This window comes from Nicotiana tomentosiformis, chromosome 7 (assembly GCF_000390325.3).
Source record: "Nicotiana tomentosiformis chromosome 7, ASM39032v3, whole genome shotgun sequence".
Taxonomy (NCBI): Eukaryota; Viridiplantae; Streptophyta; class Magnoliopsida; order Solanales; family Solanaceae; genus Nicotiana; species Nicotiana tomentosiformis.
The window spans coordinates 42,252,348-42,280,002 of NC_090818.1; the positions used below are offsets into that span (position 1 = coordinate 42,252,348).

Genomic DNA, 27,655 nt, shown 5'->3' on the forward strand with positions numbered 1-27,655 from the left:
CATTTCATATCACATCTTCACGGACACTTCATGTGCCAATGTCATCATTATTTACTCACGGCACCTCGTGCCAACATTTCATTTCATAATCTGCCTGGCAATAGCCACAGACTCCCAATTTCAACATAGATCAGTCTATTATTTATTTTACCAAAATAACAAGACAAATTGCACAAGATATAAAAAAATACAAGGAAAATCACAACATCACATGAAAATTACCAACACAATAACTCCACATCATCACGTATTATCCCTGACAATACCCAGCCTTATCTCTCCTATAGCCACCCTTATCGCTCCTATAATAGCCTCTTTTATCATTCTGCCCTGACAATATCAATAGCCGCTCATATCGCTCCGTATAATAGCCACCCTTATCACTCCGCTCAGACAATATCCCTACACACATAGCCACAGTGAAATGCCACCCTTATACCCACATAATATCATCAGTGAAATACCACCCTTGTATCCTCATAATAATAACTCAAATCACACAACAATGTATACAGAATATTAACACGAAAACACAACACAATCAATTCCTATCACAATTTTCCCAACGACAATAAACAATTCCAATGATATAGTAAAATCAATAAATTTCTCAAAAATAGCCCAAGGCTCCACACAACGTATATAAAACCTCAAAACAATCAACAGAGATAGAAAATACTCAGTATAGGGCAACACCTTCATTAATCCAAATTCTTGATAATTATATTAAAGCCTCAGTCTAAACTTATTTCATTAATTATTTGCAGATAAAAAATTCATAATATAATTATTTCTAGGAAATATCAATCAACAAACTCACGGAATTCACATAAATATTCAAGTAACAATCACATCAAATTGTCATATAAAAACAAATTCAACAGACGAGACTTGAGGCATGGCAAATAGATGATTTAATAAATGTCAACAATTATCCAATTTACTACACAATAATGCTTCAGACTTTAACCCAATACATTTTGCATATATAAGCCCGAGTACGTACTCGTCACCTCGCGTACACGACTTTTTACATTTCACAAATAGCACATAAGACTCGATGCCTAAGGGGTAATTCCCTCGCTCAAGGTTAGGCAAGATACTTATCTTTTTGAAGTTATGCCGATATTCCAAAATCGCCATCTTACTTTAATTGACCTCCGGACCGCTCAAATCTATCCAAATTAATTGTATAACTTCATTAAAATTCTTTGAAAATAATTTCGGATAATAAAATGTCGACTTAAAAGTTTATTCTAAAAAGTCAACCAAAAGTCAACGTGAGGCCCGCCTCTCGGAACCCGACGTAATTTTTACGTACTCCGAATACCCATTCCGATAAGAGTTCAATCATACCAATTTTATCTAATTCCAATAACAAATCATTCTCCAAATATTGAATTTTTGTTTTTGAAAAGTTTTTACAAAAATCCCAATTTCCTCCATTAAACTCGAATTAAACGAAAAATATAACCATAGATTCATGAAATATAATCACTTTCGTATATAGAACACTTACCCTAACCAAGCTTGTGAAAAATTCCTCCAAAATCGCCCAAACCCGACCTCCAAAAAATCCAAAAACAAAATGGCCATTTTTGGTGCTTAACATTCTGCCCAGTTTCGCACCTGCGGACGAGTAGCCGCATCTGCGGAGCCGCTTTTGCGAGCCAAAACTGGCTTCTGCGGAAGTGCATTGCCCAGTCGACCCTCGCATATGTGGAAGCATTTCCGCTTCTACGAGAATCGCAGGTGCGAGGCAGTGTTCGCTTCTGCATAAAGAGCCGCTTCTGCGATTCACCTCTCGCTTTTGCGCTTGCGCTTCTGCGTCCTTCTCCATCAGCCTTTGCCCAACTCCCCTTCAATCACTTCTGCGAGAAGCACCTCGCTTTTGCGATCAAGCTTCCGCATAAGCGATTACACTTGCAAGTCCCAAATTCCAACTGTTTTTTCAAGTCAAAATTGATCTGTTAACCATCCGGAATCTATCCGAGGACCTCGGGACCTTAACCAATTATTCCAACATATACCAAAATACAATAAGAACTTAGCTGAGGCTTCAAACCACGTCAAACAATGCCGAAATTACGAATTATGAGTTTTCAAATCTTCCAACTTTTATATTTTTTGCCAAAACGTATCAAATCAATCCGGAATGACTTCAAATTGTGCACACAAGTCATAAAAGACGTCATGGAGCTGTTCAAATTTCCGGAATTAAAATCCGACCTCGTTATCAAAAAATTTAACCTTCGGTTGAACTTTCCAAAAATCTTCTATTTTTCAATTTTCGCCAAAATGCGTCGAATTGTCCTACGGACTTCCAAATCCAAATCCGGACGTACGCCTAAGTCCGAAATCACCATACGAAGCTATTGACATCATCAAAATTTTATTTCGGAGCCGTTTGTTCAAAAGTCAACCCCGGTCAACTCTTTTCATTTAAGCTTCAAAAATGAGAATTATTTTTTTTAATTTAATTCCCAATCTTCCGAAAACCAAACTCAATCACACCCGCGGGTCATAATATATATTACGAAGTTGATTGACACCTTTAGTCATTGCTCGGGGCATAATTTTTTAAAACGACAAGTTGGGTCGTTACATCGGTTCTTGGGCGATTTTGAGGATTTATTCACGATTTAAACTCAAGTAAGTGTCCTATACCCGAAAGTGTATTTCATAAATCCATGGTTATATTCATCGTTTAATTAGGATTTAAATGGAAGAAATCAAGATTTTTGCAAAATCTTCCAAAAACGAAATTGTAAGATTGGAGGTCGAGTTGTTATCGGAATTTGATAAAATTGGTATGGTTGAACTCGTATCGGAATGGGTATTCGGATTTCATAAAAATTATGTTGGGTTCCGAGAGGCGGGCCCCACATTGACTTTTGGTTGTTTTTTAGAATAAAATTAAGTCGACGTTTTATTATCCGGAATTATTTTCAATAAATTTTAATGAAGTTATACAATTAATTTGGATAGATTTGAGTTATCTGGAGGTCAATTCAAGCAAGGAGGCGATTTTGGAATATCGGCATAACTTCAAAAAGGTAAGTATCTTGCCTAACCTTGAGTGAGGGGAATTACTCCTTAGGCATCGAGTCTTATGTGCCATTTGTGAAATATGAAAAGCCGTGTACGCGAGGTGACGAGTACGTACTCAGGATTATATGTGCAAAATTTATTAGATTAAAGTCTTAGGCTTTATTGTATAATAAATTGAATAATTGTTGGTATTATTAAATCCTCTATTTGCCATGCCCAAATCCTTGTTTGTTGAATTTGTTTTTATATGACAATTTGATGTGATTGTTACTTGAATATTTATGTGAATTCCGTGAGTTTGTTGATTTGATATTTCCTGAAAATAATTATATTATGAATTTTCCATCTGCAAATAATTAATGAAATAAGTTTAAACTGAGGCGTTAATATAATTATAAAAAATTTAGATTAATAAAGGCATTGCCCTATACTGAGTATTTTCTATCTTTGTTGATTGTTTTGAGGTTTATTATACGTTGTGTGGAGCCCTGGGCTATTTTTAAAATTTTTATTAATTTTACTATATCATTGAAATTGGTTGTGGTTGTTGGGCAAATTGTGATAGGAATTGATTGTGTTATGTTGGCGTGATAATATTCTGTGTAAATTATTGTGTGATTTGAGTTATATTATTAGGATATAAAGGTGACATTTCACTATTGATATTATGTGGGTATAATGGTGGCATTTCACTGTGGTTATGTTTGTTGGGATATTGTCTGGGCGAAGTGATGAGGGTGGCTATTATACAGAGCGATAAGGGTGGCTATAGGAGCGATAAGGGTGGCTATTGATATTGTTAAGGCGAAGGGATAGGAGAGGCTATTATAGGAGTGATAGTGGTAGCTATAGGAAAGATAAGGGTGGCTATTGTCAAGGATGATATGTGATAATGTGGAATTATTGTGTTGGTAATTTTTATGTGATGATGTGGGGTTATTGCGTTGGTAATTTTCATGTGATGTTTGTGATTTTTCTTGTGTTTATTTTTATATCTTGTGCAATTTGTCTTGTTGTTTCGGTAAACTTGATAATAGTCTGATCTATATTGAAATTGGGACCCTGCGGCTATTGCCAGGCGGATTATAAAATGAAATGCGGGCATGAGATGCCGCGAGTAAATAATGATGATATTGGCCCGTGAATTGTCCGTGCAGTTATGATATGAAATGTGGGCACGAGGTGCCGTGAGTAAATGATGATGATATTGGCACGTGAGTTGTCCGTGAGGTTGTGATAGAGAAATTTGCACGAAGTGTCGTGGAAATATGAAAGTGAGATGGGACCCGTATTTTTATGATTTTGAAATGAGGTGTCCGAGGGTGACTTTTATTCGAAAGATATTTATTTGAAAGAATTATATTCGAAAGATATTTATTTGAAAGAATTATATTTGAAAGATATTTATTTGAAGGAAGTATATGAGAAATATATTTATTGGAAAGTATTATATCCTGAAGATTATTATTTGAAAAAATAACATATAGGCGAAAGATTTATAATTGAAGGACAAGATTAATTGGTTGTACTAATATTCATTATTTATTGAAAAATATTTATGGTGTTCTTGTTGCCTTGATGTGTGTATCACTGGTTGATTATTGTTGCCATCATTGTTATTTATTTCCTATTATTTTTGTATACTATATTGCACAGGTTATTAGACTAGTGAGCGTCTTGACTGTACCTCGTCACTACTCCATTGAGGTTAGTCTTGATACTTACTGGGTACCGACTGTGGTGTACTCATACTACACTTCTGCACATTTTTGTGCAGAGCCAGGTATTAGAGATATCAGAGTCAGACAGAGTTAGAGTATGATCACAAGGATTCAAGGTAGAGTTGCTTGGTCGTCGTAGTCCCTTGGAGTCTTTTCATTTTATTGTACTGTTAATTATTAATCAAACAGTATTGAGTATTCGATTCTTGAGATCATTTTATGTATTCAGTTAGAGTTCGTAACTCAATATTACCAGTCTTGGGAGGTTGTTTGCAATTATTTCCGCTGTTGGGTTCGATTATCTATTTTAAAAAAATTGGCTTGAATTGTAATTATAATCGGCTTACTTAGTCTTAGACACTAAGTGCATCACGACGCTTGTGGTGGGATTTTGGGTCGTGACACTAGTTTACCTGAGTGTTCAAAATATTATACAGTCCTAGTTTATGATTTTATTCAACATGAAATTATCTCTCTGAAAAATAATTGAAGCCTAATGCCAATGAATTTTAATTTCTTCCACGTTATCCAGTCTTAATTATGCGTTGCAAATGTGATCCTTTGGTCCTTCTTTTGATATGCAGTTATGTTAGTTTATAATCATTAATATAGTTATCTTATTTATAAAAATAAAAATGTATTAATGTCCGAAACTTGAAAAAAGGTCCTAAAAAAATATAAAAGACCGTTAATATTTTAAGAATATTTTAGTCGTTCAACATTTAGTATGACATTTGTGCTTTTATAATAATATATGGATATAGATAGATATAATAAATATAGATATAAATATATAGATAGATAAATAGACATGTGTTACACGTACATCTTTAATCAACTCTTGGACATGTTCCCTTGATATTTGGGCGTGTTAAATTTCTTCCCCAATTCAAATTCATGTTTCTTGGATAAGTATTTTATCTAATACAACTCTTCCTCCTATTGACACTTATGTCCTCTTTCTATGAATATTTGTATGAATTACTTCGATTTTTTTTGTAGGATATAGAAGTCCTCAATATTTTTCTAACTAAAAATTTATAATGATAAGAACTCATAATTTTGTAAACACTCAGGAATTCATTTCTTCAACAAAATCCATTGGAAAGGTTAGAGACAACAAAGAAAAGATAAATAGAATTCAATTGATTCATGATTATACTCGCTAGTCTAATATTAACGTTCATTAGAGAGAAAATTGGAGTGGTAGATACGATACTCTTTACATCGGTGCTTGTACTACTCTATCGAAATAAGATTGATGATGCTTAAAAAACATAGAGTACTAATTATTTATTGTGACCTTGTTACACTATTTGTCTAAAATAACAAAATTAATGAAAGTCTAAGTTTCTACATCATTAAAAGAATTAAAAAAAAAATTGCCGTTAAGTAATAATGATGAGTAAGAAAACCAAAAGTAAAGAAATAAATGTGTTTACCCCTCAAAATCGGATAACAATCGAATTTGTAAGTAGTTTCAAGGATACGTGATGTAACCTGATACAAAACGATAAATCAGATTGCAATTGAAATAAGCAATGGAAAAGTAAATGCAAACCACACAAGTTGAATAGTCTTAGCCTTGGAAGGTTAGCCACCCTCGAGCCAAAAGTGCTTTGATTGATATCAGAACAGAACAACAAGAGAATAATAAGAACTTGATGAGAAATAATAATATATTGGTTTGAGATGCGTGTTACAATGAGTCGAATGAATTATGAGACCCTCTTTATATCGTAGAGGAGTCCTACTCTAGATACATTTCTATAAAAGGTAAAAATCTCTTGATTTGCTGATTGCTTGCTGATACGTGCAGAGAATCTCGCCGTAATATCCGACCGGTCGCGGATATTTCGGTCTTCTGTTAGTTATCTCAATTCTCAACAATGCTTCTTCGAGCTCGTTCGATGCTAAGGTCGACACCGGACTCAATGTTCCTCGAAGGCAGGCTTTCCGACCTCGGTTCTAGCTCTGTGGGACTTGAGGTCTATCTTCAGTTCTTGATCGGCATGTTTCAAGCCTAATCTATCAAGTTGTAATCGATCTCGACTTCGACCGTATAAAAATGATTAATTAGGTGCCAAATGTTTCCGCTTTGCAAGAACAATTTCAAAAAGAAGTGCTAAAAATCTTGCCGTCATTGTGAGGTAAAATATTTGTGTATAAAACGTGACGAAGTATCGGTGGAGGCAACAAATTGACGACCACTTCTTAGTATTGTTTTCATAAGTAATTATAAAAAATCACTTGGTTTATGAGTAATTTCTCCATTTTAATTCTTGAAACACTTGGTTTAAATCCAAATAGCAATCTCCGTTTGGTATCAATTTCATATGGAGCCCTTTGTATAAAATCATTGACTTCCTTTAAACAGTAAGATTATTTGTGATATAATCCCAAAAGGAATCAACTTTTTGAAGAAAAGTTTCAATCCCATTGCGTAGGCTTGGCGTATGTATGTGTAGCTTAAATGAAAAAAAAGTTATTTACAATTATATTCTTAAATTATATAAATACTTAAGATTATAAAAGTCGATCAATATTTCAGAGATATTTTATTCGTTCAATATTTAAAATAAATTACTCGTTCTTTTATAATAACTAGTATCTATGAACGTGCGTTGCACGTTAATAATGACACGTGATGATTTAAACATTTATTTATATGAAGGAACAATAAAATTTAATTAATGAGAAAAATTTTGTGTATGATAATACAACAATTTAGTCATGTTAGTTAGATAATTAAGTATTACAGTTTGAAAGTATTTAATATGATGGTATCTTAACGAACACTTTTTTATAGACGATATTTTTGTGTACGTTTCTTTTTAATGCTTTAGTTGCTCTATCATATTCATCACTCTTGTTGTCGATATTGATATCCCTCTTGAAAGAGAAATATATAGTTGTTTGTATAATAAAATATATTGCAGTAAATATAGTTTAATATTTTGAATATTTCTCCTTGTACTTTATTTATTATAATTGCAAAACATAAACATACTAGAAATTATTTTCACAAAATTTAAAAGGATATTCTTTAGTTTCGGAAGACGAAAGTTGAATTTGGGGATAAATACATATTTAGAAGTATATTTACCAGTATCATAATTTCTGTATGTATGACGGTATTATCAAAACTTCTATATACCATCTGTGTGCTATTAAATAAGTTATTCGACGGATCTAAATTTTTCAGCAGCATGACAGGCAAAGTTTTCTTCAAAATCAATCTATATGCAATGGAAGATCAATTTTAATTTGGTCTATTATATTTACGATGAAACTAACATATGTAAGAAATAATAAACTTGACAAACAAACATATATAGTAGAAGGATATTTGATATTAAAGTATTTAAGTATTTTTCTATGAGCATAGTGCATAGTGCCAGCAATGTTTCATAATGAACCAAATACTTAATATTAAAGAGAACAAATAACTGACTTATCATCCATTTTAAGAAATAATTTATTTTTAAAATAATATAATATTATGTCAACATTACTTTACTTACTATTAATTAATAAGGGGTAATCGGGAGGAGCTTCCGGTTCAAGTGAAATTACAAAACAAATCATAAAATTTTACTTTATTCCACATTGATTCATACAACACCACTGGGTTGTACAAAGAGCACTGTACAATGTACTTTACTATCTGGTTCATTTTATTGACAATTGAATGGATTTTCTACAGAGACACGGGTCCCTCCGACCCCAGCGAATAAACACATTCTTCCACTGTTCTTCAAGGGCTTCAAAGAGATAGAACACTAAGTGGAACTTATCAGAAATCTTCACTCATCGGATGTCTCCAATTTTCCATCTGTATGTGGATTTTAAGTTTTGTGTAGTACTTCTCTGCTCTGTGAAAATTTCCATCTAGGACGAAAATAGTGATAAGGAGGGAAGAACTTCGATGCCACCTATGTATTTGACGAAATTCCCCAGTGGAAGATCTTCATGGTCAGCGAGTTTGGATAAACTCCGTAATGCAAATTTTGACATAAGCTGTTCACGAAAGTTGCAGTTTATGACATAACGATTTCGTCCTTAAAAAGTTCTTGCTCTTGCATGGATGGATTTCCTCTTTAAAGTGGTGAATTTTAAAAAGCTTGAGGTTCACTGACTGGTGCAATCAAGGTTTCACTTTTTTGGAACTGAACGGTTTGCTTTTAATTGGTATGCTCATCGCCAATTGCTGAAGGTTACTGAGTAATTAACTAATTAGTTATAGTATATGTTCAGTTACTTTGTATTTTGTTCTTGAAATTGATAGACAAATTCCAAGTTTCTACCTTTATATTTAATAATTTGCACTTCAACTGTGTTATTTCAATTTGTAATTATTCGCGCACCTTTGTTCCATGCCTTAAGTCTATGACAATTTGCCCTCTCGATAGAGGTTGTGATTAAACTATCAGAATCGAATGCGTCGAAGGATCCTTTTCTTTTTCTAACTCTAGGTGGTCCATTGAAAGCTAACTCAAACTCTTTGAGCTCATTTATGTGTTGTAAATATTTTTCTTTGCAGTAAGAAAATTATAATGGTTAGTTATTTCAACTACTACTTGCAATTAGTTGCGTAAATAAAAAAGTTAAGATAAAATTTGATTACATCCTAAAGTGATTGTAAAGTTTCTAATTGCTTTCTTTGTTTTATTAATGCTCATACACATAGATTAACTCTGCAACCATATTATTTCCATATTTTCTTGTTGTAGATAAACAATGTCGGAATAAACATCAACTCGCTCCTCTCCTTGAAAGCATCTGAAGCTGGAATTGTGGTCTTCATTCTATTGTTGGTCTGGTTCACGTGTCGCCAGCTGGTTCTATATTACAACAGAGAAAGGTGTAGTTCTGATTACAATTCACTCTTATTCTATATATATAGCACCTCTCGTGTTATATATTTAATAAAGCAAATATAGATTTATGCTTCATTCTGCTTTGGAGTTTGAATTAGAATTTATTACAGAACTCAAAGTGTTAAGATTTTTTTTTCTTTTTTCAACATTTAATGGAAGCAAAGAGACTATTGTGTTTTGATTCTGATCAAATGACAAGTTACTATTTCACAAGTTTGTCTATAGGTTTTGTGAATTTATTTTTTCTTTTTATGATAGTGCATCTACTTCTCTGTTTCTTTATATATGATTTACTTTCTGTCACTATTGGTTACTAAATTCGCGTGTTTTATGGACGTATTTTTGTGATTAATCTGCCACAAGTTTTTATCATATTAGTTGCCAATTAGCATCAACTAGAGGAAAAATTGAATTGTTTGGTAATCCCCCCTTGCTATTTGGAAAAGTTAATACCAGATTTTGGATAATGATAGGCATCATACGATGGCCTGGTTAAAACACACGTTTAACATGGTTTTATAGGGAAAAGATAGTACTATATATATTTTTTTACTTTGGATTCAAATTTATGATTAAGTACTCCAATAGAGATATCTTTGCAAAACTGAAAGTATTCAAGTGGAAACGCCTATTATATAATATGAAACATCCCTAGCTCTCCTTTAATAAATTTGCACTTTGTGATGTATTTCAAGCTTTTGACTGAAAATGTGATGGTCAAAGTTGGGATTTTATCCCTATGAGAATATTCAGTCTCCAGTCAAAGCTCTTTTTAGAAAGGGTGATCAGTTGATTTGGTTAGCAAAAATTTGCCGCAGTGAGATTGTTAGTGTTTTCTGCAGAACTTTCTGCTTTATTTCTGTTGTTATGGCGGTAGGACTTTAGGTTTAGAGGATCTTATAATTAGATTATAAATTTCATATATTACCAATTAAAAACGATGAGATTTATTTAACGAATACTTGTTTTCAATTGGAAAGGGCAAGTAGAAATAGATGGTTGTGCACATGTTTAAGCTAAACTTTTTTGCCTTTTAGTTTTCACATTCATTACTTGATTTCCGAAAGAGAAGTGTGAACTTGAGGTCATTGGTATGTTTTTCTGAATGATAATGTAGAGAGAGTGCATGGTTTGTACTAAATTATACTCCCTTTGGCCAATATTTAGTTTGTTTCCATATGGAGGCTACCCAAACAAATATTACAGAGGAGATGATAGATATAAATGATAGAGAAACAGTTAGCTCTTCTATCCAAGAGGACCGCCATTGCTGCCACTATTCTTGCTGTATCTAAGTTAATAGTTCCTAGCTATATGGAATAACATCATTTTGTACTTGCCATTTAACAATAAAAGGGGAACAACATCATTTTGGTATGTTTCAGGCTTTCAGCTTCATATACAACAACATACCCAGCTTCATATCTCTTGTAAAAATTTCTTCATGGCACCTGAAGAGTTGGTGCCTTCACATAGACACGAATTATATGTACACTAATTAAATGCTCAATATTAAGACTATTTTAAGTACTCGGAAGTACTAAAATAGATAATTATGTACGCGAAAATAACTTTACAAGAGACCTTTTGTAATATAATAAATAAACATGCAACGTAATAGCTATCGAAAATCAATTTCTACTAAAAATGGACAACCAATGCAGGCAGTAATATGAAAATATATTTTATCACCTATTCTCATGCTACATACATAGAAGTAAGACATCTCATGTAGAGATGTGATGGATCCGGGATGTGGTTGATTAAAATCTTGTAAGATTCACGTTAAGTGAGTTCTTTGCTAAATTTAAGCAGCAGTATTCTACAATATTCATTAGTTTATCTACCTGACTATGAGTGAAAAAGATGGCGAAAGCAAATTAGGTTATGAAACCGATTTAATAGTATTAAAATATTTACTTTCAATGTATATAGTACTCGAGACTTAAATCTTAGAGTGAATAGATTTACCAACTAAAGTTTACTTTCATAATCCAAATTGATGGCGCAGACCTCACCAGTGAAAAGTTCATAGAATATTATGGTTAAAATTTGAAAGGTAGCAGAATGTACAATAAAATAAAATAGCTTTATTCATATTGGGCCCGGGCTCCTCCACTAGTTAAGTTAATACGTCAGTATAGATATATAGATTATGAAAGTAGTTTAGGGTCTTAGAGAAAATTATATGATATTGTTTTTTTTTTTTATTGCTAATAAGGGTACCTATATTAGAAATTAAGTAACGTAATAGTTATAGTTATTACAAGCCAAGACTGTTCGAACGTTAAAGTCTTCAGAACAATCCTTATTGAAAGCTGATAAAGCAAAGGGAGGGGGAGATAAGTAATATAAGGGATGCCATGGTTGTCGTCCATATGAAAATGTGAGGTTCATCCCGTGTTTAGCCAAGGCATCTGCTACAATATTAGTTTCTTGGTATACATGTCTAAGCTCCACGTGATCCAGTTCCAGCATCAGTGACATGCGGTCAGAGATAATAGATAAGTAAAGTTCATTACCATGTTCGACCATGCTACACAATACCTGTGAATCAGTTTCAATGTGAAGCGGCCAGAGACTAAAGTCTTTAGCTAACTGTAGGCCTAGCCGAAGTGCTATTAATTCAGCTTCAGTAGCAGAAAAGCAAGTTAAACAAGTTGTGAATCTCCGGATCCATTGATTGGTCGAGTTACGAAATATTCCTGCAGCTCCCGCTATGTTAGTTGCTTGATTGAAGGCGCCGTCAATGTTAAGCTTGACAAAGTTATTAGGCGGTGGGTACCATTATATGATATTGTTGAGAATCATCAACTAATTCACATTCTAGTTAAATTGAGACTAATGGAGTTATCATTACGGAACAAGAACAACGTACGATTTGCTTTCCACACTTTCGTATCTTGTTTTTCCTATTGATTTTCTTTCTTTTCTTCAAATAATAATCAAACATCAACTTTAAAATTTACCCTCATCCGTTTTGCCATAAGTCATTTATGTTCTAATAATAAGTAAATCCTACTTAATCCCTTACCTTTTAATTGTTGAATAACATTATTCATTCTATCCTTGAATAAGAACAATAATCCCATTGAACAATATTTTTTTCGCCCGATCTCCGTAGTTCATAAGCTTATTTCTCGTCTATCCAAAGATGAAGAGGAAATTCTAATTTTTTTTAACGTGAAGCAGATTTAAAGAATACATATTTTTTAATCTGTATTCCTTTATTTTTCCTCGCTATATAAGAAGCAATTTTTTGATATTACCACACAACGTCTTCTTATGACATTGAGATAAAATAGATAATTGGAGAATAACACCTTATTTGTTTTGGTTGCTTTTCTCATTTTTTTCTATTTTGTTTTCACTATCCTTAAGAAAACCACTCAATAATAATAATAATAACAACTAATATTTATTAATTAAAGAAATAAAGAGGGATGTATATTCGTCTTTATTATTCCCCTGTTTCATTCAAACGACTTTTCCTTTTTATCTATTTCAAGTGGGCAAATTTTCAGTTGATTTTAAGTTTTAATTATTAAGTAAAAGTACTAAATATTAAGATAATATCTTTGAGGAATTATGTCATCGAGAAAAAATAAGATATTGTCACGACCCAAAATTCTCACATTCGGGACCGTGATGGCGCCTAACATTTCACTTGCCAGGCAAGCCAACGTTAGAATAATTTAAACCATTTTTAACAATTTATTTTTAATTAAATAGTAAAGAAACCAACGACCGAAATAATATCTGAATTTAAATGTGCAAACCAAAAATAATACGATGTCTAAATACCATTCCAAAACTAGAGTCACAAGTGCACGAACTTCTAGAATAATACAAACAAGGGTCTGAATAAAATAAATCTGTTTGAAAGAAAGCACACAACTAAGATAAAGTAGAAGGGGACTTCAGAGATGCGAACGTTGTGCAGCTATATCTCAAGTCTCCTTTGATAGCTGAATCCGAGCAAATTTACAATACGCGCTGGGACTAACTCCGGTATCTGCACAAGAAGTGCAGAGTGTAGTATGAGTACAACTAGTCATGATGGCACCTAACCCAACCGCTAGGTAAGCCAACTAATACCTATCCAATTCCAATAATATTTAATAAGTGTCACGACCCAAAATCCAACTAGCCGTGATGACACCTAACCTCACCCGCTAGGTAGGCCAAATAATAATAATCTGATTCAATTAGTATTTAACTGACTCTAATACACTCCCCAAGCACTGATAGTACAAATCACGAGCTTCTAAGATTAGAATTTACCAGCTAGTATGAAATAAATACATCATCTGTTCGAAATGTACATAAACAGTTTTTTTTATAAATTTAAGGCTACCATGAACAAGAGGCAGCTATGACCGGAACACAGGTACATCTTCAAATCCAGCTCCCGTCAATCACATAAACATCAACATCCAATGCCTGCACGCAAGGTGCAGAAGAGTAGTATGAGTATAACCGACCTCATGTACTCAATAAGTAACAAACCTAACCTTAGGTTGAAAGTAGTGACGAGATGGATCAAAGGTGAGGGTCCAACACCAATAGCCAACAATAGTTCATAACAACATAATAGAAGTAATAAAAGAAGTAGCTTAGAGATAAAATGCTCAGCTCGTTCACAGTTCCAGAAAAATATGCTTGCTTTCCAAGTATATCAGTGAAAACCCGAATCTTTTACCGAAATCACCAAAATATGAGTACGTTTTGTAAAACATTTTTAACACCAGATAGGATGTTTCATTTTTAAATGGCATGAGGAAAATACATCTCTATGCCTAAATGTCAATGAGTATGTAAAGTCATGAATGACGCAATATCGTACAACATGAGAAAAAATGCATCTCTATGCCTGTATGTCAAGTGTGTATGTCAATGCGATGCAACTCAGTAATAAAATCATATGCATACTCTGAGAGTATCAATTCACTCAGTCCTCCCAGTCATTCAGTCCTCATAGTCACTCATGCCTCCCAGTCACTCAGCACTCGGCACTCGCACTCAGTAGGTACCTGCGCTCACTAGGGGTGTGTACAGACTCCGGAGGGGCTCCTTCAGACCAAGCGCTATAATCTGTACGAACAACTCACGTGCTATAGTATCAATATCTGGATCCGCACGGACAACTCACGTGTTGTACAGATAACTCACGTGCTATAGTATCAATATCTGAATCCACACGGACAACTCACGTGGTGCACGGACAACTCACGTGCTATAATAAGCCAATCTGGCCTTCTGCGGCATGCAACCCGATCCCATAATTATCCTCACAATCAAGCCCTAGGCCTCTCTCAGTCATCAATCTCTCTAGTCTCTCGGGATCATAATGTCATGAAACTAGCCCAAAATGATGATATGATATATCAATAAATAACAGCAGAGAATGAGATATGATATGCAATTAATGAATATAACTGAGTATGAAATTATAGTCTAAACATATAATTCGACAGTAGAAATGACCTCAGTGGGTCCCAATAATACCAATATTTGCCTAAGCATGATTTCTAACATGAGTCACAACTCAGTTTCTCTAACACATACAAATATATGGAAGAATACAAGTTAATTAACTAAACAGCTCTACAAAATCAATTGAGCCTCAATTTCTACGGTGCATGCCCACACGCCCTTCACCTAGCATGTGCGTCAGACCCAAGCAATTCACATAACACGTATAATCAGGGTTCATACCCTCAGCTCCAAGATTAGAGATGTTACTTACTTCGAACAAGCTGAATCCAATGTCGAGCAAGCAAAACAATGCTTCAGAAATTCCATTCCGCGCATATCAACTTTCGAACGGCTCAAATCTAGTTCACAATTAATTCGATTCAGTCAACACAAATTATAGGAATTAATTCCATATCAAAATACTAATTTTTCCTAAAACTTCCGAAATTACACTCAAAAATCGCTTGTGGGGCCCACGTCTAGGAACCCGACAAATGTTATAAAATATGAACGCTCATTCAACCACGAGTCCAACCATACTAATTTTACCAAATTCCGACATCAACTCGACCCTCAAATCCTCAAATTAAACCAAGAGGGTTTTCTAAATTTTCCAACTTAATTCACCAATTAAATGTTAAAAATAACCATGGATTCGGGTAATTTAACCAATATTAAGTTAGGAACATTTATCCCATTGTTTTTCTTAAAAATCTCCCGAAAATCGCCTCTTCCCGAGCTCCAATTCGTCAAAAATGGAAAATAAACAAACCTTCGATATTAAATATTTTTTGTCCAGCTGTTCTGCCTCGTTTTGTGTGCCAAACAATCCCAAAACTGTCTTTTGATGTCTCCAATAGATTCCTTGTGAGATTTCAGTCAAGTTAGGCTTTTGTATCACCCAATGTGGCCATAAAACGAGGGAGATATGATGTTTTGAAGATTTAAATGAAGTTTGGAAATTTAAGGGATAAAGAAAATAACATTTTCGTAAATATTTTACACCAGAAAATCAGTAACGAAAGAATTTTTGTTTTAGCACCCAAAACTCATTCGGAATCTCCCGGACACAAATCATATATGCGTTTCAATCATAAAATAAGCTACGAACCTTCTTGCGCACTCAAAATACTGAAAAGAGGTCATCTTGACCCGATATTGACCATGGTCAAACTCCAAATCATTAACTTAACTAGTTTCTCAACCAGTGATCCAAAACACACCCGAGCCCCTCGGGACCCCATTCAATCATACCAACAAGTCTTAAAACATGATACGAACTTAGTCGAAACCTCAAATCACATCGAACAACGTTAAAATCATGAATCATACCCCAATTCAAGATTAACGAAACTAAGAAATTCCAATTTCTACATTCGATGTCGAAACCTATCAAATCAAGTCCGATTGATCTTAAATTTTGCAGAAAAGTCATAAATGACATAACGGACCTATGAAAATTTTCAGAATTGAATTCCGACCCCGATATCAAAAAGTCAACTCCCCGGTCAAAGTTCCAAACATAAATTTTTATTTTAACCATTTCAAGCCTAATTTAACTACGGACTTCTAAATAATTTTTCGAACATGATCCTAAGTCCAAAATCACCATACAAAGCTATTGAAATCATCAAAACTCCATTTCGAGGTCAAATTCACAAAAGTCAAACTTGGTCAACTCTTCCAACTTAAAGCTTCCTAGTTGAGAATCGTTCTTCCAAATCAATTTTGAATAACCTGAAAACCAAAACCGGCGATTCACACAAGTCATAATACATCATACAGAGCTACTCATGCCCTCAAACTACCGAGCGAAGTGAAAACGCTCAAAACGATCGGTCATATTGTTTCATCTTCCCCCACTTAAACATACGTTCGTTCGTGAACGTGCCCAGAGTTGTTCTTAAGCCGTCAGATCACCGTGTAACCTTACCATGCACATACCCGGGAGTGATTCCACGTCACCATATTTCATATAGGCCCGACTATACAACATATTGAAGATCATTACTTCAACCTTAGCCCGTAAACCCCAGAATCCAATTTCTAACATCCGAAATTTCCTACAAGACCCGAATCTTGCATATGCACATTGTCTAAGTCTGAACAAGTTGCACAAAGCCATAACCATAACTCGAGACACAATAACATTATATACCACATAACTCAAATACTAATAGTAATAACTTCCGATTGCAATAACTACTCGATAACCAACTCGACATCGGTAACAAACCTCATATCAACTAAAATCTTGTTTTGAACTTTTGTACACGGTCGATGATGAAATAAACACGTAGAAACTCTTAACCACTCATTAGATCAACAAGTTATATGAAATACCTCAAGCCATAGTAGGACCAAGACACACGAATCTAACACAAAGGATTATATCCCAACATAGCCCTTCTGGAATGCGTGACCATCTAAAACACCGGTCCATATGAAATACCTCAAGCCACAATGCTCAAAATCAACAACTACACGTAATTCGCCATCAAGTACACGAAGTGCATGACCATAACCATGGAGAAACCAATAACACAATACACCATAGCCAGGAAAGACCATAACCAAGACGCAATCAACCATTCCACACCCCAATCACCATCTCGCTCGAATTTTGCTATAAGGCCCAAACAGAACCGCATCATGTGTGCATATAACCAATGAATCACAACCCCTTGTAGCATGGAAGAGTAACACATAGAGCATATCAGATATGAATAAAATTAATTCTAACCGAATGGCATATCCCTTAATAATAGCTATTCAGAGTCAACAAATCTGACCCGGTGTAGAATACACATCCTCATTGGTCCTACTAATGGACCCAAAATCAACTCTGGTCACCCACAAATAGATAAATAACCCTCCGAAAGTCCACAATGACTGAATCATAACATATACTATCATCTGGCTAGCTTTGGCCACAACTTCATAGTCCACAACCACGAAACAATCTGCTCCTGAGGACTCCCGATCTCCAAATCCATAGAACACATGAATTACCATATCTGATCCCAACTCCACCGCCCGAATGTCTAACACATCTCTCATACACGATCATCCCACGAGGAATACTTCTATAATTCTTCCGTGCCATATAGCAAAATCTGAATATCAGCAGTCGATCGACAAGGCGAGCATCACAATACCAATGAAGCATCCGTAAGTCAAAACACAATGCGCATTCTGAAATGCGCACCCTTCTCACGCAATACCAAGTAGTAATAGTGTAACAACCCGTCCGGTCATTTTAAGTATTACAACTCCGTTCTCCCATTTACTACTCAATTTATACTTTATAGTTGTTATGTAACTTGCCGGAGTGATTAGTTCGGGTCCGGTGAGGTGTTGGAATGAATTGGAACACTTAGTTCCAAGGTTTAAAGTTTAAGTTGAAATAGTGACCGAATATTGACTTATGTGTAAATGACCCCCAAAATAGAGTTTTGATGATTCCAACAGCTCTATATGGTGATTTTGGACTTAGGAGCATGTCCGAAATTTTATTTAGAAGTCCGTAGTTAAATTAGGCTTGAAATGGCCAAAATAGGAATTTAAGTTTGGAAGTTTGACCGGGGAGTTGACTTTTTGATATTGGGGTCGGAATCTAGTTCTGTAGCTTTGTTATGTCATTTATGACTTATGTGCAAAATTTGAGGTAGAGGTCACGACCAAGCATGTGCTGAGGTCGAGGTCTCAGAAGCGAGCAGATGGTCCGAGGTCGCGACCAAGCATGGGCCGAGGTCGAGGTCGCGACCAAGCATGAGCTGAGGTCGAGGTCGCAGAAGCGAGCAGATGGTTTGAGGTCGCAACCAGGCATGGGCCGAGGTTGAGGTCGCAGAAAAGACCAGACATGGGTTGAGGCCGAGGTCGCAGAAGCGACTGCTCGACCGCAGAAATGGCTAAGTTAGTCGCAGGTGCGAAAAGCCCTAGACAGAACATATAAATTCGGGGGTTGGCCATTTTTACCCATATTTGGATTTTAAGAGCTTGGGTGAGGCGATTTTCAGGAGAGTTTTTCAAGGAAAACATTGGGGTAAGTGTTCTTAACTCGGATTTGGTCAGTATACACGAATATATCATTGTTTTCATCATTTAATTAGTGTTTTGAGATGAAAATTTGGGCAAAATTGTAGAAATTTCATAAAACAAATTTTTGAGATTTCGATGTCGATTCGGAGTTGGATTTTAGTGAAACTAGTATGGTTGGACTCGTAATTGAATGGGTTATCGGATTTTGTAAGTTTTGTCGGATTCCGAGACGTGGGCCCCACGAGCGATTTTTGAGTTAAATTTCGGATTTTATTGGAAAATTAGTATTTCCTTATGGAATTAATTCCAATAATTTGTATTGAATTAATTGAATTAATTATGGCTAGATACGAGACTTTCGGAGACCAATTCACGAGGCAAGGTCATAGCTGAGTAAGAAATTACGCGGTTTGAGGTATGTAACACTTCTAAACTTGGTTCTGAGGGTATGAATCCCCGAATTTATGTTATATAAATTGTTTGGAGGTGACGCACATGATAGTTGACGAGCATGTGGACGTACACCATTAAAATTGTGACTTGAATAAATTCTGTGAAGTTGTAAAAAAAAATTAAAGAATCAAGTTATTATCTGAACATTTCCCACGTGCTAGAGAAATTGAGCTGAGGCTCTTCCTAAAGATCATGTTTAGCTACGTGCCAATATTTTGGGACCCATGGGGTCGTGTTGCTATTAAATTAATTGTTTTAAAAATGTACATTTCACACTCAATCATATTCATCCATTATGAGGATATTTATGCGATCGAGTTGCGCGCCGGAGCAGGCCATATTGACTTTATATATTATTATTATATGGATCGGGGTTGCCCGCCTGCAGCAGGCCTTATAGGCTTCACTATTATATGGATCGGGGCTGCCCGCCTGCAGCATGCCTTATAGGCTTTATTATTATACGGATCGGGACTGCCCGCCTGCAGTAGGCCATATCGGCTTTATATCACGCTTGGGCTGAAGGAGCCCCTCCAGAGTCTGTACATACCCCCAGTGAGCGTAGATGATTATATGTTCGGGATGGACTTGCCTTACTTATTTATATTGTGATGAATTTTTCCTAGACATGGATCTTGTCCGTATCATTTATATTTGGGGAATAAATTACCCAGGGATGGATTGGCCTTATACAGTACTGAGTGACTGACTGTCAGTCGATGTGTATTTATATACGGGATGGAATATCCCTGGGCTGGATTGGCCATAAATAGTACAGAGTGACCGAATGATTAGTGACCAGTATTACATGAGGTCTTTCCACTGAGATGTCATATTCCTTATATCATACAGTATTGATCTATTTCACTTATACTGAGTTTAACTGTTAAACTTGAAAGTATGCCCACATTTATGTACCATTATTTATACTGGACTGTACCTACAGAGCTCGTCACTACTTTTAGCCCAGAGGTTAGTCTTGTTACTTATTGAGTTGGTTGTACTCAAACTACACTCTGCACCTCGTGTACAGATCCAGGTGCTTTCGGACACGGCGACCGTTAGATCTCAGAGTGCTATCAGTTAGAGACTATCAAGGTAGCTGCCTGGAGTCCTCTGACCTTGACTCTCTTTCTTTCAGTTATTGTACTGTTATATACTTTCAGACAGTTTTTTTTGTCAGACTTTGTATACATATTAGATGCTCATGTACTTAGTGACACTAGGTTTTGGGAGTGTTTGTATCGGTATTTGCGAGGTTCCTTTTATATTGTGTTTAAATGTTATGTTTTCAAACTTAAAGGAAATCGTGGGTTATTGATGTTATCGGCTTACCTAGTATTGAGATAGGCGCCATCACGATAAGTGATATTTTGGGTCGTGATAAATAGCATTCATCTAGACATCTGAAACCGTCTATGTTGTCTAAGAATTCATGACCTGCCCTTCAAAACTGAACCATGACCTTGCACATGCAAATCTCAATCCTACACAACACACCGCATCTATCATCCCATCATATGTAAAGGTACGAGAATCTCATAATCAACTCTGATCACTAGCAAACTACATACTCAATTAGCAAGGAACCTTCTATTTGATTTCATCCAGGAGAAAATCCCAATACGCAACATGTTCCTCACGCGAGTAGGAAATATCCACCTCGAACCGTGATAGAAATCATCGAGAACTCTTCGAAATCCATTTTCACATAGCTAGGCCATCAGAACTGAATCTCTCTAACTCAACCAAGTCACGCAAGTCGCCAAACCCAATATTATTTCCACAAAAACATCTGTAAAGTCTCACCACATCATAGGTACCCAAAGAACCAATCATACCATTATCATACTGGTCCAACCTACTATCCTGTCGTCCTACTTTCTCCGAGTTTCTTCTGAATTTCCCTCAAGTTGACACTTATCCTTGTCAGAACACTACGATCTTTACCCAAAGCTCACTACAAAACCTCCTAACATAATATGACACCGCCTTATGGCCCATAAGCCACTATATTCTTCTTAAGCACCCCATAAGTACCATAACCGAAACACCCACTCTGAAAGTTTCTTATGTGAATTTAAAATTGTTCTTTTACCTTTCTTATAATGGAATGTAGAATCCATAGTCATACAGAATTACCGTAAGTCCAGGCACCATCAAATGCGAATCTCAGATTTTATCCATACACAAGTCCGGAGAAATTCTCAATTGCTATGTTTAAACTTCGAACCTATTGGAACTTTCTAGAGAGTCAACCACTTTGTTCAAATCCAAATTGCACCACCCAAACAGGCCGAAATCCACATGCCCCATTATCACAACAACACCCAAAGAAGTAATCCTGCCTTAATACCATCAATCAAATTCATACTTCGTGCGTACTACATTCTTCAAAATGACAACTTAATCATTCCATGATATTTATATTTTCATAAAGTGCAATGTAACCTGTATTATGAAATTTTCCTTACTCGAGTCATCCTCGATCTCAACCTCTGCAAGTTATGACTAACCCATAAGTATGTCTCAGACCAAAACTAAAATTTAACATATAATGATGAAATTGAATTGGCAATAGCAGGCTCCCCTACTTGGCTCAAAGCCATGTATTAAAACACTCGATAACTCACAATACTCATACTCTATTACTGCCATGATACTGTAATCAGTTCAACAAAAAATCTTCTCAAGCTCAGGCAACATCAACCATAAAATACTCCAATCATCCGCTAAGATCGCATTTACTCTGTTGACACTCAAGTCAACTTTATCACCCATATTCAAATTCAAATATCAACACATACACTCCGTTGGTAGAAAAGAATCTCTCCACTCAATATTATAAGGATCACACATCCGTAAATTACCCCGCAGGTGATAACCCGCCTGCTTGGCCTCAAACTGGCATCTTTCTATACCCTTTTTACAGCCACATCTACTACGTAATCACTTAACCTTCTTGAGTCCAAGCTCATTGACAAGACATGATAATTTAATTTGTCCCACAATTTAACAACGTGAAAGATCCTTCAATACACTCACAACTCGAGACTATACGTCAAATCAAGACAGAAATCAAGTACCCAATAGCAAACTCTTGAGTCACAAGTAAACTTTATTCGTCACATTCAACCCATTTGAACACATCCTGCAGTCACAACATACTTATCATATAGCCATTCAATAGCTTATCGAGCCACAAATTCCACTCGTGGGGACACTACCGGACATATGGGTCCAAATGTATAATTTCTCACAACCAAAACTACCGAGTCTAAGATGCGGTCAAAACCTGGCCTCAAGTCCTCCAGACTTGCCTATCACCAAAACACAAAATACACATCTCGCACGTCAACCTTGACATCACAAGTCGGTGATGCACAGCTGATACCGAGTGCTCACATGCGCACACGAATGCGTGGAAAGAATTCAAGGAGTTACACTTTAAGCAAAATCAATTCCACACGATAAGGAAAGAAAGATGGGAAATTATCCTAAATTCCCTGTAGCCTCTCGAATATAAGTATGGACGTCATCATACCGATCTGCAAGACTCTACGAGACACTTGCTCATGACTTGTAGAACCTATGAACCTAGGGCTCTGGTATAAACTTGTCGCGACCCAAAATCTAACTAGTCGTGATGGCACCTAACCCAACCGGCTAGGTAAGCCAACTAATACCTATCCAATTCCAATAATATTTAATAAGTGTCACGACCCAAAATCCAACTAACCGTGATGACACCTAACCTCACCCGCTAGGTAAGCCAAATAATAATAAACCGATTCAATTAATATTTAACTAACTCTAATACACTCCCCAAGGACTGGTAGTACATATCATGAGGTTCTAAGATTAGAATTTACAAGCTTGTATGAAATAAATGCACCATCTGTTCAAAATGTACATAAACAGATTTTTTATAAATCTAAGGCTACCATGAACAAGAGGCAGCTATGACCAGAACACAGGTAAATCTTCAAATCCAGCTACCGTAGATCATAGAAACATCAACATCCAATGTCTGCACGCAAGATGCAGAAGTGTAGTATGAGTACAACCGACTCCATGTACTCAATAAGTAACAAACCTAACCTTAGGTTAAAAGTAGTGACAAGCTGGAACAAAGGTGAGGGTCCAACACCATGTAGCCTACAATAGTTCATAACAACATAATAAAAGTAATAAAAGAAGTAGCTTAGAGATAAAATGCTCAGCTTGTTCACAGTTCCAGAAAAATAGGCTTACTTTTTAATTATATCAGTGAAAACCCGAATCTCTTAACGAAATCACCAAAATATGAGTACGTTTTGTAAAATCGTGATTTTTCCCAAAAACTTTTCAACAACAAATAGGATGTTTCATTTTAAAATGGCATGAGGAAAATACATCTCTATGCCTACATGTCAATGAGTATGTGAAGTCATGAATGACGCAATATCGTACAACATGAGGAAAAATGCATCTTTGTGCCTGTATGTCAAGTGTGCATGTCAATGCGATGCAACTCAGTAATAAAACCATATGCATACTCTCAGAGTATCAATTCACTCGGTCCTCCCAGTCACTCAGTACTCACAGTCTCTCAATCCTCCTAATCGCTCGGCACTCACACTCAGTAGGTACCTGCGCTCACTGGGGGTGTGTACAGACTCCGGAGGGGCTCCTTCAGACCAAGCACTATAATCTGTACGGACAACTCTTGTGCTATAGTATCAATATATGGATCCGTACGGATAACTCACGTGCTATAGTATCAATATTTGGATCCGCACGGACAACTCACGTGGTACACAGACAACTCACGTGCTATTATAAGCTAATCTGGCCTGCTGCGGCGTGCAACCCGATCCCATAATTATCCTCACAATCAGGCCCTCGGCCTCACTTAGTCCTCAATCTCTCCAGTCTCTCGGACTCACAATGTCATGAAACTAGCCCAAAATGATGATATGATGTATCAATAAATAACATCAGAGACTGAGATATGATATGCAATGAATGAATATGACTGAGTATGAAATTACAGTTTAAACATATAATTCGACAGTAGAAATGACCTCAGTGGGTCCCAATAATACCAACATTTGCCTTAGCATGAATTCTAACATGAGTCACAACTCAGTTTCTCTAACACATAAAAATACATGGAAGAATACAAGTTAATTGACTAAATACCTCTACAGAATCAATTGATTATCAATTTCTACGGTGCACGCCCACACGCCTGTCACCTAGCATGTGCGTCACCTCCAAACAATTCACATAACACGTATAATCAGGGTTCATACCCTCAGCTCCAAGATTAGAGATGTTACTTACTTCGAACAAGCCGAATCCAATGTCGAGCAAGCTAAACAATGCTCCAGAAACACCATTCTGCACATATCAACTTTCGAACGGATCGAATCTAGTTCACAATTAATTCAATTCAGTCAACACAAATTATAGAAAATAATTCCATATCAAAATACTAATTTTCCCTAAAACATCCGAAATTACACTCAAAATCGCTCGTGGGGCTGTCACGACCCAAAATCTAACCATGGCCGTGATGGCGTCTATTGTGTTACAAGGCAAGCCTATTTTCAAAAATATTACTACTAAATCGATTATAAGGATTTAATAAAACAATACCAATATTTGAATTTCTCATAAACTATATCAACTCTAAATATAATATAGAAAATACGGAAACGAGCCCCAAACATCGGGGTGTCACTAAGTCATAAGCATCTAAAACTATGAACTAGGATATATAAGCTGTCTAACTGTCCAAAAGAAGAAATGACAAGAGGAGTAACAAGGTCCTGCGGACGCTAACAACTACCTTGCAGTCTCTAAAGATAGCCGATCTGAACTCAACGATCGCCGCCTTCTAACTCACCTGGATCTACACATAAAGTACAGGGTGTAGTATGAGTACAACTGACTCAGTAGTAACAGAAATAACTAAGGAACTGAGCAGTAGTGACGAGCTAAGCAGAAAAATCCAATTATTATTTCCACAATTAAGTACAAACATGAGTAGACATGTAATTTCATAAATCAGTAAGACTACAAGGAAAATTAACAAGTAAATGCAGCAACAACAAAAGTAAATGCAACCTCACAGCAATGTCACTCCATCACTCAGCACTTGCACTCAACGCTCAAGACTCTACGCTCAATGGGGGTGTGCACAGACTCCGAAGGGGCTCCCAAAGCCCAAGCGCTAAGCACAGACAACTCACGTGCCATCATATCAATACCTGGATCCGCACAGTCAACTCACGTGTTACGCGAACAACTCACGCGCTATGGTATCAATACATGGACCCACACGGTCAACTCACGTGCTATGCGGACACCTCACACGCTATGTTATTAATATCCTCACAACCAGGCCCTCGACCTCACTCAATCATGTACCTCACTAGCCTCACCATTATCAACAAATAAGGGAACACTACCCACATCAAGTATCACAACATATTAGCAAATAATAAAGACTGAGGTAAACATGTACAATAATTTCTATGACTGAGTACAAATAATGTGAGCATGAATAAAGCCTAAGCATGATCTCTAACATGAAGGCAGACAAGTTCAACAACAAGTAACTACGTAAAGACACATGATGGCCATGAGGCCTCACGGGACGGACCAAGTCTCAATCCCTCGAGGTATACACCCACACGCCCGTCACCTAGCGTGGGTATCACCTCCAAACAGTCACACAATATCAAATTCTCCGGGTTTATACCCTCAAAGCCAGAGTTAAAACTGTTACTTACCTTAACAGTGTAAAATCCTACTCCGGGGTGCCCTCGTCTCTGGACTTGGTCTCCAAAAGCTCCGAATCTAACCAAAAATTAGAATACTACTATCAACATAGTCTAAAGAATCAAATTCCACAATAAAACTACATAAATATGCCAAAAATCCGAAATCGGCCAAAACTCGACCTCCAGGCCCACATCTCCAAATCAGTAAAAAAAAAAGGCAGAATAATAAACCTCGTCCTCTCCTGAGTCTAACCATATAAAATTCATCAAAATCGGACTCCGTTTGGTCCCTCAAATCCTCACTTAAACTCTCCAAAACTCAAACCCTAACTCCCTCAATTTCACTTTGAAATCATCAATCAAATCCCAAAAATGAAGATGGATTCATGAAATATAACCAAAACTAAGTAGAAAATACTTACCCCAATCTTTATGGTGAAAATCGCCAAAATCCGAGCTCCCCAACTCAAAATATGACTGAATGAACAAACCCTCATTTTATATATTTTTCTGCCATATATTCTGTCTCGTTTCTAGTCAAGTTAGGCTTTTTAATCACTCAACTTGACCTTATAATGAAGGAGATATGTTGGTTTCAATATTTGTAAATAGTGCAGATTTTTAAATAGGCCGACAGTGGCATTTTCGTAATTAATCTAAAAAAAATCTAGCAACCTAATTCTTAGTAAAATGACCATAAAATCCTCATACGATGCCCAAATTCGATGATTCTTTTTGCTATGGCTCCGTAATTACGATACGGATCTAATGATTCAATCAAAACAGAAATAGGATCGCATTTTCTTAATGTGGTACCATTTATGCTGGAAGAAACAACGTCGAAACATAAGAAAAACGAGCACAACGCATCCCAAACCTATCTGAAACTCACTCGAGCTCCTCGGGACCCTGTACGAACATACTAACAAGTCTCATAACATAACACATACCAACTCAAGGCCTCAAATCATGCATAACAACATTTAAACGACGAAACGCACCTCAAATCAAACTAAATGAATTTTCGAACTTTCGACTTCCAAAAACTCGCGCCGAAACATATCAAATCAACTCGGAATTAACTTAAATTTTGCACACACGTCACAAATGACACTACGAACCTACTCCAACTTTCAAAATTCCATTCCGACCCCGATACCTAATTTTCCACTGTTGACCAAAATCGCCAAATTTCTAACTTTCACCAATTCAAGCCTAATTCTACCACAGACCTCCAAATTACATTCCGGACACACTC

At 36.1% G+C, this 27,655-nt stretch overlaps 1 long non-coding RNA gene across 1 annotated transcript; it reads left to right on the plus strand.

Moving 5' to 3' along the window:
- Nucleotides 1-8,405: 8,405 nt before the first annotated feature.
- Nucleotides 8,406-9,831, plus strand: LOC104100919 (uncharacterized). The gene is made up of 2 exons (XR_687367.4): nt 8,406-8,963; nt 9,506-9,831. It is a non-coding gene; the product is annotated as an uncharacterized lncRNA (long non-coding RNA).
- Nucleotides 9,832-27,655: the final 17,824 nt, after the last annotated feature.